The sequence below is a fragment of the Phalacrocorax carbo genome, chromosome 2 (assembly GCF_963921805.1).
Source record: "Phalacrocorax carbo chromosome 2, bPhaCar2.1, whole genome shotgun sequence".
Taxonomy (NCBI): domain Eukaryota; kingdom Metazoa; phylum Chordata; class Aves; order Suliformes; family Phalacrocoracidae; genus Phalacrocorax; species Phalacrocorax carbo.
Window position 1 is genome coordinate 127,997,153 of NC_087514.1, and position 10,199 is coordinate 128,007,351.

Sequence of the window (10,199 nt, forward strand, 5' to 3'; positions counted from 1 at the left end):
AGCTGTATAAATATCATCAGTAGATACTGCAGACTGTCCTACTCTTCCTTGATCGGACAGATCATATTGAATACCCTTCTGGCACTAGAAATAGGATACTTCACACATAGGTCACCTGAGCAAGTGAAGCCTTTATCAGGGGTGACTGATTAGTGGAAGATATGAAACGACTTGATGAACTCACACCAGTTACAGTCAAGATGAGTATTTATATTCTAAAGCCAATGTCAAATTTACAAGAGAATGTAGCATTTTTTGTGTGTGTAGTAAAACAAAAAAAAAAAACATGAGCTTTATGGGTACAAAGCCTGAAACCTTTAACATATTTGAGCTCATTATTAGAGTCAGGTCATCAGGGAGGATCTTACAAGTCAGCTATCCATGGTGTATCTTTTCTACAAATAAACTGAAGGCGTGATTCTGCTGAGGTGAAAAGCTAGCATTTTCCCAACTTCACATTTCACAGAAAGAAGAATTCAAGGCTTTTACAACATGATACTCAATGGAAATAAATGTAATGTATATCCGTGATCTCAATTGTCCTGAAAGAAGCTGTCCATGGCATTGCAAAACAATACAAATTTAGGACAGCTGCTGAAGACAGTCACTATAGAACTCATTTCCAACTTATGGCATGATTTTGCTTAGATCTACAGATCGAGGAGTTTTGATGAAAACTAAACAATCGGTCATACATCTCAAGCCTCAGTTACCACGGTTCATGGGAAGCCATACACCTAATGCCAGTTAAGACGACTATTTGTTTTCTAATGACTAGAACAAGAGTATAGAACATGAAGAAATAAGAAAAACAGAATTTCAGCCACCAAAGATAAAGATGTGTTAGGAGAAGGTCTTGTCTGCTTTTGCCGAACTTCATATTCAGTAGTTACGACAGGCTTTGCACGACACCACTTTTCCTCATATAGACCAAGATTTATATTGATATTAGTTTAACGCAAGATGTTTGTTTATTTGCAGTGCAAGATGATCATGTTTAATGCAAGAGGTAACACAAACTTCAAATTCAGAAAATAAAATTGCACTACTTTACAAATGTACTTTCGTAATTTGAAGCTTCCTGAAACAAAATATAGTACTGGTTTTGGGGGTTTTCTAAAACATGCTGGACAACTGGAACTATTTCAATGAATACAAAAGATGGCATGGCCCTGACATTGCAGTAAATACTGACCACTATAGTCATGGCAAGGATAAGCCCTTATTTTAAGACAGAAACTTCAAAATATCAAAATAAACACATCTACTGGGCCTTTTTTTCTCTTATTGAATCTTGGTCCATTATATTGCTCAGCATCATAGTCAATCTAAAAGGAAAAAAAGAGTGAGGAATCCAGCACAACAGAAATGCTCGTCACGGACTACATTTTTAGAGGGTGTAAATACATTAGAATATATCAATGTATATGAACAAATTAGGGTAGAAGGGTGTGTTTCAGAGGCTTTTCAATGTGTGTACACTATTAAAATCTGTCTGAGATCTGTTTGGAGAAAGCAACTATTATATTTCTTATTAAATATGCAATTACAACCTTCTTTACACTTCCTGCTTCCTTCAACAATGAAGACCTGTCTGCAGTGAAGATTATAAAGTCCTGCACTGTTTCACTAGGTCACCAGACTAAACAGGCCAATCCACTTTCACGGCAATTTATTCCAGATTTTCTCTTTTGGACCAACTTCTTTTATAATAAAACTGGGCCTAGCTGGAGATTTACAGCATTGTCACTGCAGGAGAGTTAGCCCCTGTAAAATTAAATAGAATGCTATTTAAACTTGAACACCAAAAACTTTTGTGAGGTCCCTCATATATTATTCTCATGTCTGTTATCTTTAAAACCTTTGTCAGACACTGAAAAAATATGATCTTCAGAATTCCCAGTTTTCCACAAAAGTTACCACAGCCATAGCTGGTGCAAACACTTTATGTACTAAACCATTATTTTAGTTCCTTTTTGTTTATGATATTTGTCTGTCATCAGAAAAACCAGAAAGTCTACAGTCCAGATTTCTCAGGATCATAAATGGTTTGATTAAACTACAGATGTTAATTAAGACCCAAATCTGTATCTTCATGCATAGCCAGAATAACCAGCTTGTTAGCTAGGGAAAGCCCATGATATTTAGAATATTCCATATTGTAGGATGCAGATCATAAGTGGAAGAGTTCCAAGGCAGCTTTGTAACCTCCTCTTCAGTTCTATCAAGCAGGTTTGAGGAAGGAAACATGCATGGGACAGACTGTGCCCATACATCCTATACGTGACAAAAGCAGTTATACCATGGCAGGGGAAATGTGTGCACTGGACTGCTGTCATGTTGTTACCTTTTCTGGAGGAATATATTGTCCCCTGGTTTTGGAAGTTTGCAAGTAGGTAAAATGAAATTATTTTAAAGGAGGAATAAGCATCTTTGAATATCATTACACTTTTCCTAAAAAAAAGGTCAAAATTTTAGTATGTATTTTCCTTTTAATGTAGTTAAATTCCATTAAAATGTAATTCTAACCTTATATCCCACAGGAGTCAAACCAATATGAGTGTCTAGCCATGCAGGCCATTACAGCTTCTAATGGGAAACACAGTGAGAATTGTCATTGTAAATAATACGCAGTCCAAGTTTCCTGTGCTGTCCTTTGTGATACAAAATAAAAATGGACCAGAAACTCTACTGAAAGAACAGTTACCAGCAGATATGAAGTATTGGTGTTAATATGAAACCAACTGTTATGAATAAACAGATACTGATTTATGTGGCTTATGGCCTAATCCTATAAAGGACTCCAGCACTCCAAAAACTTTGGTCCTCCAACATTTTATTTTTCGGCCCATGGTCCCCTACCAGGTATCCAGAGTTGTGTTTTGAAATGGCAACTTTCCTGCGGTATACAAGGAGAAACACCTGGGTGGCCTGGAAAACAGCCAGCACAGGATGCCTTGACCTCAACATAAGCTGACTGGAATTCACCAGGGAAAAAATTAGGTTTGTCCCAAATGTAAAATCCTGCCTCCCTCTAAAGCCAGGGCTCTACCTGAGGGGTACCTCTAAAGACAGGGCTCTAGCCAGGGCTGTCTGAGAGATGCCTCCATCCACTCAGTATCTACACCCTGATTCTTTTTATGAAAATAGGTTCCTGTGATCTTTCCTTCAAAACTTATGTTTTATTAAAACATAGCTGGAGGAGAAGCTGGCTTTCCATCTCCCTCTATATAACAACTCTGTGATTAGAGCACTCACGCAATCTTGGGATTCACCTCTCCTGCCTTGAAAGGCCCCAATTCACAACTCCTTTCACCCCGGGGGAGGACTCTGACCATCAGGCTGATGGTTATTTTAGAAAAGGCAGTCTCGACCCTTCTGCTGAAACAGTGCCCTTGAGCACAAACAAATTCAAGATTCCTTAGATCATAATCTAATGTTTAGGTTATTCCCAGGGCTGGGGCACACACTGAGTTTTCTCGGGATTATTTCTGTCTTCACTATGTTAAATTATTGTGGAATACACACAATACCCTCCTCAAAAAAAAAAAAATCAAACCCAAAAAAACCTCCTGGGAGTAAGTACCATCATTACCACTGTGACCCTGCTGCATTTTGTCAAGAAGCCAGTCGTGTCAGGGAGTCTGAGGCATGCTCCAGGCGTGGCCAGGCAGTCAAGCCGACCAGGACACTTGGGTGGAGGAATGTCATTGTCATGGTCCTGGGGTCCAGAGGACTTGGGCATGAGCACTCCTGAAAGGCTGCTCGGGAGTCCCAGGTGGAAGAGGAACTAACTCCAAGGCATGAATCATGAGAGGCAAACGTAGTGCTTTGAGGTTTAGGCAACTGCTTAGCAGAGGTTTTCTGAACCATACCTGTTTGTTCACATGCTTAAATTCCAACCGAGTCCCACATTTCACGCCATCCAGACCCTCTTATTGACCAAAACTCAAGTATTGACAGAGCCATCTTTGTGCTCACCAAAATATCTTTTTATTTATGGGAAAAACAGCAGCAGTTGCCGAGGATGGTTAACATTGAAAGCATTGAGTTGTTACCTTCACAGCATAATCCTTGTCATAGCTCAGCTGACAGATTGATTATTCAAAGTATGGCGCACCTATGGTTGGGAATCATATTGCAGGGCTTAGGACTTTACACTGAAACTGCCCTGTCTGTAGATAAACCCCGAAGGAAGAATTGTGCTAAGTCCTATTTTCACTTCACAATATTCCTGAGGTGAAAATATAGTTTTGCAGAAGTAAAATGTTTATTTTGTCATTGTGACTGATGTCTCCCACTCCATGACAGAAACGTTAGCAGAAGGCCTTACTAACTAGATGTGGTAAACTCCAGACCAAAGACACATTGCTTTCAAACTTCCTTATTCTGGGGATGTTCTGTTTAGGCCTTTAAAAAATATCTACATTTCTAAGAACAAGATGTACTTGTGTCTCTAAACAGCTCAGTGGTGAGGTGTTTATATTACCACCTATAGCAGGAAAAGCCATTCCACTGGACTTACCAGGAGTACAAGAAAATAAGGTTTTTTTCTCTTATTTCTTCTGTTTTCGTAAGTCTGTTTACTAAGATCTAGTGGCACACCTTGTAACTCCTAGTTAGGTATTCAGAATAGCAACATGACTGTAAGTTAAATATAATTTGTGAAATATATGCCATATTTGATAAAAAATGCATGTAGTCAGAATCATATGATGATTTAATTTGCATAGATGTAAAACCTGAATTTATTATACACAACCTATATTTGTAAAAGTAGACAGTCACCTGGTTTCTCTTCACTGGTTTAATCTGGCAGTCCCTCACTAGAGGCAACAGAATTTTTAAAAGCAGCCAAGATGAATGAGACACCAAGGGGAAGGAGAGAAGAAGAACAGACAGTGCGCAGGAAAATGAGTTCACACAAATATTAATACAACTCCTTCAATCCTTTCAAAAACGATAATTTTAGACTGACAGAAGATGGACAGGGCAGTCAGGCAAAAGAGAAGTCAGTTTGATGTCACTGATGCACCTGCAACAAGTTGGTCTTCTCTTCCGTAAATCAGAAGTTTTAAGAGGAAATCTACAGGATGCAGTTTACTCCTTTAGGTAATCAGAAGATCCCCTCTAACAGAGATGTGGAACAGAAACTAGTCATCGTCTTGGAGAGAAGCTGAATGTACTGTTGTACTGTGTAGCATCAGGGCCTGGAAACATGAACCTTCAATGAATGACTGGAGGAAACTGAAGCCAGTCTGGAGACAGACAGATTAATGTGTTGTTATTGACATGATTCCCATTTCAGTGAACAAATTTTCAGGAGAGACATTCAGGTAGTGAGATGGCACCAGCCTAAGCTCAGGAGATTGGTGTCTAACCAACAAAGAGTAGAATAATCAAAAGACTGCAGAAATGCACTGAAAGCAGCAGCCAGATTCAGAAAGTCATCTGAGAGTCTTCCACCAGGCCACCAGCAAGATGAAACATCAGACAAAGTTATGGTACAGCTGATGATGGCCACGTGCATTTAAAATATGCAGAGAAGACCACTCCAGAATGGTTGTATTTGTTCACTGCCATTTTCATCCATGACGGAGAATGCTAATACCAGTTGGAACACAATTACCCAAACCAAGTCTTAACATTTCATCACGCTGCTGAGACAGCTATCTGTGGACCATCCTAGTAAGCAGGTTGTTTTTCTTTTTTTAAATTTTCACAAGTACTGACATATAAATAGATTACAAAACTTAGGCTGCTGGTTTTGTGTGTTAAGAGGGAAAAAAAGACTCAAACATTATTTTTCAGTTCCTGATGTGCTTAGCTTAAAGCAAACCATGAAGAAAGCAAGTAACCATAAGAAATGCTAGGTGGCAGGTAGTGTTTTTACCTGCTATAGAATTAGCCATATAGTACAAGCTGGAAATAAACCATACTTGATAAGGTACATATTACTTGGGAACGACATAAGTATCTGAGCGTTACTGAGGGTTCTGTTGATCATCTGTAATTTCAGGCAGAAGATGGCCTTCTCTATCAACCATGGGTCAACATAACTCCCAAGTATGCACACGTTCATGCAGTGTTTCTTCTTAATAATGAACATTTCATTTCAAGCCCCAGCTAACACTGGATAGACAAAAAAACCCCACATGTATTTATTTGTTTCCTGGATCTATGCGGATGCTTTTAACCCCACTCCACTCCTCGCTCTATTTCACTTCCCACCCCTCTATACTCATGTCTAAACATAAAGATATTTACATGTCTGAAAGGAACTGGAAAGCATATATGATATTTCCCAGACAATCCAATAGCTCTTCTCACACAAAATCCTATTTCCACATCATTGTGTCACAGTAGCACTTCAATAAGGGGCACCTCAGGAAGGGCCTCTGACATAGTTTCAATTAGCAGTCACCGCTTTCACTACCTCACGTGCAAGAGAAATATTTGAACAGAAATACTTTCAGTTAATAAGCGTCCTTCACTTAAATCAGTTACGTCTGTAGTCCTTATAGGATGGGTCATCAATAAGATGGTCTTTGCATAAATGTACTTTTACACATTGTTCAAAGTCCCTAAAACTCCTGGTACTTTTGAAGTCATGTGGATTTCTGGTGTTCCTTGGCAGGCTCTAAATCCACAAATTCATGACTGGATTATTGTCATTCATATGCCACTTTCACTTTTGGCAGGTAATGCTAATGGTATTGGAGAATGATCATTTGAATGAGATCTGCACCCACTTCCCTCAAACCAGGACTTTAAAAAAGCTCAGAATGGAGCTGTCAGCATAAATACATAAAAATATATGTGAACACTTACTCTGTATAGGGTTTTGACTCTACAGTTCCAGCCATCAGGGCTGAGCAGGATAAGCAGGACTTTCTATGGTTCCTGTAGAAGGTTGGGCAAGCAAACATCTGGGGGTGGACATTGAGGAAGAGGAAATATCTACGTGTCAATAATAGGAAAGTTATATTGTACACCTGCTTTTTAGGCATGCCATCTGCGCTCAGTCATACCATAATGTAGCTTTGATGGCATGCCACAGCTAAAGGGCAGGCAATATACATCTTGCTTCAGTGACATGAATGACACAACTTGGGAAAACTCACTGCTTAATGATAGAAATCATAACTCTGAAGCACGGTATATGGTTGTCCCGATTGTTTTTAAATTTTTAGACCCACGCTATGTATTTTGATACTGAAAGCACTGAAGGAGCGTTACAGCGAAAACCGATGCACACTAGGTAAGCAATAGCACCTTATCTATACTAATGCCGGACTTCTCATTATATGTTGTTGGCCTGTAACTACACCGTAACATCCACTGCATATTGTTTACAGTAACCTAATAACGAGCAATTCTGTTCCCATTACTCCTCATGATCTCATATTAAATGTTTCTTGTTTCCAAAGTAAACTGCCCTATGTAGTTGAAAGATATCACCACGCTTTTTAAAGAGTTGGATAAATCTTGTGTTTAGAAAACAAAATGGGATCTAAAAAAAAAGGGTGTGTATTTTGAATAACATACAAAATTGATACAAAATAAGGTTTATATTAATTTTTTTTAAAAGAAGCATTTTCCATAGTGCACTTGAGGATCTTTAAGAGGGAGCTTGGTCTAAATTCGGTTCCAGTCCTGGATCTACTCTTAAATCCGTGTGTGGCCTCAGGCAGATGTGTTAATTTTCCTGTTTTCAGTTTCCCTGCCTTTAAAGTGGGGATAACGCGACTAACCAAAATAGCTTAGCTGCAATTTATAAGAATGAGTAACCTGATTATTAGATTTCTGAGACATGAAACATGATTATCATTAGGATTCAGTCAGAAGAGTGATACAAATAAAGGAGATAGAGAGGTCTTTGACAATAGAAGGGTGCTGGTCAGTCAGTCTGAGTAGCTGTGTGAGGAGGCAGCTCTAGGGAGTGGGGAGTTCGACTTGTGAGAGTGAGAATGCCCCCTTTGTACTGACTTTCTGTTTATTACCCTGTGGTACCTAAAGAGCATAAAAAGCTAAGTCTTCTCTGAGACAGGAATAGGTCCAAAGCACTACAACAAATCAGCTGCAGGCAAATAAATTTTTATTTGTGTAATAGAGCTAGATGTTATTTTCTAGTGGAAATGTCAGAACTGATTAAAGACACAGCATTTCTGTTTAAAATAAGAGAGTAGTGGAGGATACATTTTAAAGGGAGAAAAAGTCAGAGGCCTGATAATACAGAGATAATGGGGTAAATTAATTTCTGGTGTTGCTGCAGTAATTTGGTACTCGACATATTGGGTCCAAATTTATACCACTGCACATAGTATAAATAGGAGTGCCTTTTAATAACTATGACAAAAATACTCTCCCCGCTGGCAAGGTCAATATTATTAATTGTTATTCCTATTATTAACCTTTGGGCTTGTGTATCCTCCATGGATTAATGATTACTCAATAACTGTGCTACAAGGTTACACTTTCTTATAGCAATTAATAGAAGGACGTACCACTGGTTAACTAGGAAAAGCACTGACATATCAACTGCATGGTCTTGGTCTTGTTTCCGAGACACGCAAAGCTGCCTACAGGAATTGTACCTGTCAATTCCCAGAGCTGAAAGAAGAAATCTCTCTCAAAGTCAAAGCAAACAAAAATCGGAGACTGGGCTGACATCCAGGGTCCCCTCTCTTCTCAGCCTCCTAGGGAACAAGAAAGAGCCTCAGCTTTCAGGGAAACCTGCACTCATTGCCAGGTTCACTCTCCAGGAACTCCACTTCCAAATCCTGCATCAGCGAAGATGGGAAAGAAGGTCTTAAAAACAAAAGAGAGAACAACTCCCTCCCCAAGGAGAAGTTACCCGAATAAAGGCAGTTCTCAAACTGCGTTTTCGAGGAGCACATGGTGCCAGGTGAAAAACACCAGGCGGAAGAACCGAGGGTGATGCGCGGCGGGACCTGGCCCGGCTCCCGGCTCCGGGCCCCGACGGGGCAGCGGGGATGCCGGGCGGCGGCGGCGGGCGGGCGGGCGGGCGGGCCGGGAGGGACCCGGGGGCACCGCCCCCCCCCCCCTCCCCGGCCATCCCCGTCCCGCGGGGGCCGCCAGCGCGGCCGCGGAGCCGCTGCCTCGGCTGCCTTAAATCGCTGGTGGCCGTGGGTAGTGCCTGCCTGAAAGGGGCCGCCGCTGGGGCGCGGGGAGTAGCGGCGGGGGGCGAGCGCAGGGGGCAGGTGTGGGAATAAAGGAACGGGGGAAGGATGGAGGGAAGGGGGAAAGAGGGGAGGGGGCCTGGGGCGCGGTGCCCGGGGAATGCAACACTGGGGCGGAGGGGGATTCAGGCTCCTCTCGCAGGGGGGTGGGCAGGGATGGACACACACCCACCCCTGGCACTTCCACCAAGTCAGCCCCACGGCCACGCGGGCCGGGAGCGGGGGGAGACGCCGCACACACACAGACACGCGCAGCCGCCGCGCTCCAGCCGCCACTCGCTGTGCGTCCGTGCCCCCCTCCCTCCCCCCGCAGCCCCCCGCCGCTGCGCAGGCAGGCGGCAGCAGGCGCGGAGCCCCCCCGGCCGCAGCCGGCCTCCCGCCGCCCCGACGGCACCGCCGCCCCCTCCCCGGGGGCAGCCCGCACCTCCCCGCCCGAGGGGACCGTATGAGGGAGGCAGCGGGCGGGGGGCGGGGGGGGCACAGGCACACGCGCGCACACACACACACACACACACGCACACACAGACAGACACAGACAGACAGAGGCAGGGCTGCCCCACGCCGGTACCTTGCTGCCCTGGTGTTTTCCGTCCGGGCTCCTCCTTGCTGAGGCAGCTCGGGAGCGGAGCCGAGCGGGCGGGTGTGTGTGTGTGTGTGTGTGCGCGTGTGTGTGTGTGTGCGTGCGTGCATGCGTGTCTCTGTGTGTGTGTGTCTGTGTGTCTGTGTGTGTGTCTCTGTGTGTGTGTGTGCGAGAGCGAGCGAGCGAGAGCGAGAGAGACTCTCCCCCTTCCCCCTCCCCCTCCTCCTCCTCGCTCTCCTTCCTTTAAACGCCCACTCCTGATGGGTGAAAAGACAACTTGAACTTCAGTGCAATTAACTTCGCCGGCGCCTCGGAAGCCGGAGGTGTCGCCGGCCTCGCCCGCCGCGCTCCCATGAGTGAGTCGGTCCCGCTCCTTCGGCGTCGCTCCTCGGGGACGGGGGGGACGGGGCCTTGCC

The 10,199-nt window shown here is 43.4% G+C and overlaps 1 long non-coding RNA gene across 2 annotated transcripts; it reads right to left on the reverse strand.

Moving 5' to 3' along the window:
- Nucleotides 1-3,979: 3,979 nt before the first annotated feature.
- On the reverse strand, nucleotides 3,980-9,972 carry LOC135312057 (uncharacterized). Of its 2 annotated transcripts, none has more exons than XR_010371697.1 (4): nucleotides 9,772-9,972; nucleotides 8,598-8,699; nucleotides 6,832-6,929; nucleotides 3,980-5,210 (listed from the first exon to the last, which is right to left on the reverse strand). It is a non-coding gene; the product is annotated as an uncharacterized LOC135312057 (long non-coding RNA). The 2 variants fall into 2 exon arrangements; XR_010371698.1 differs by having other exon boundaries at nucleotides 8,598-8,783.
- Between the last annotated feature and the right edge of the window lie 227 nt (nucleotides 9,973-10,199).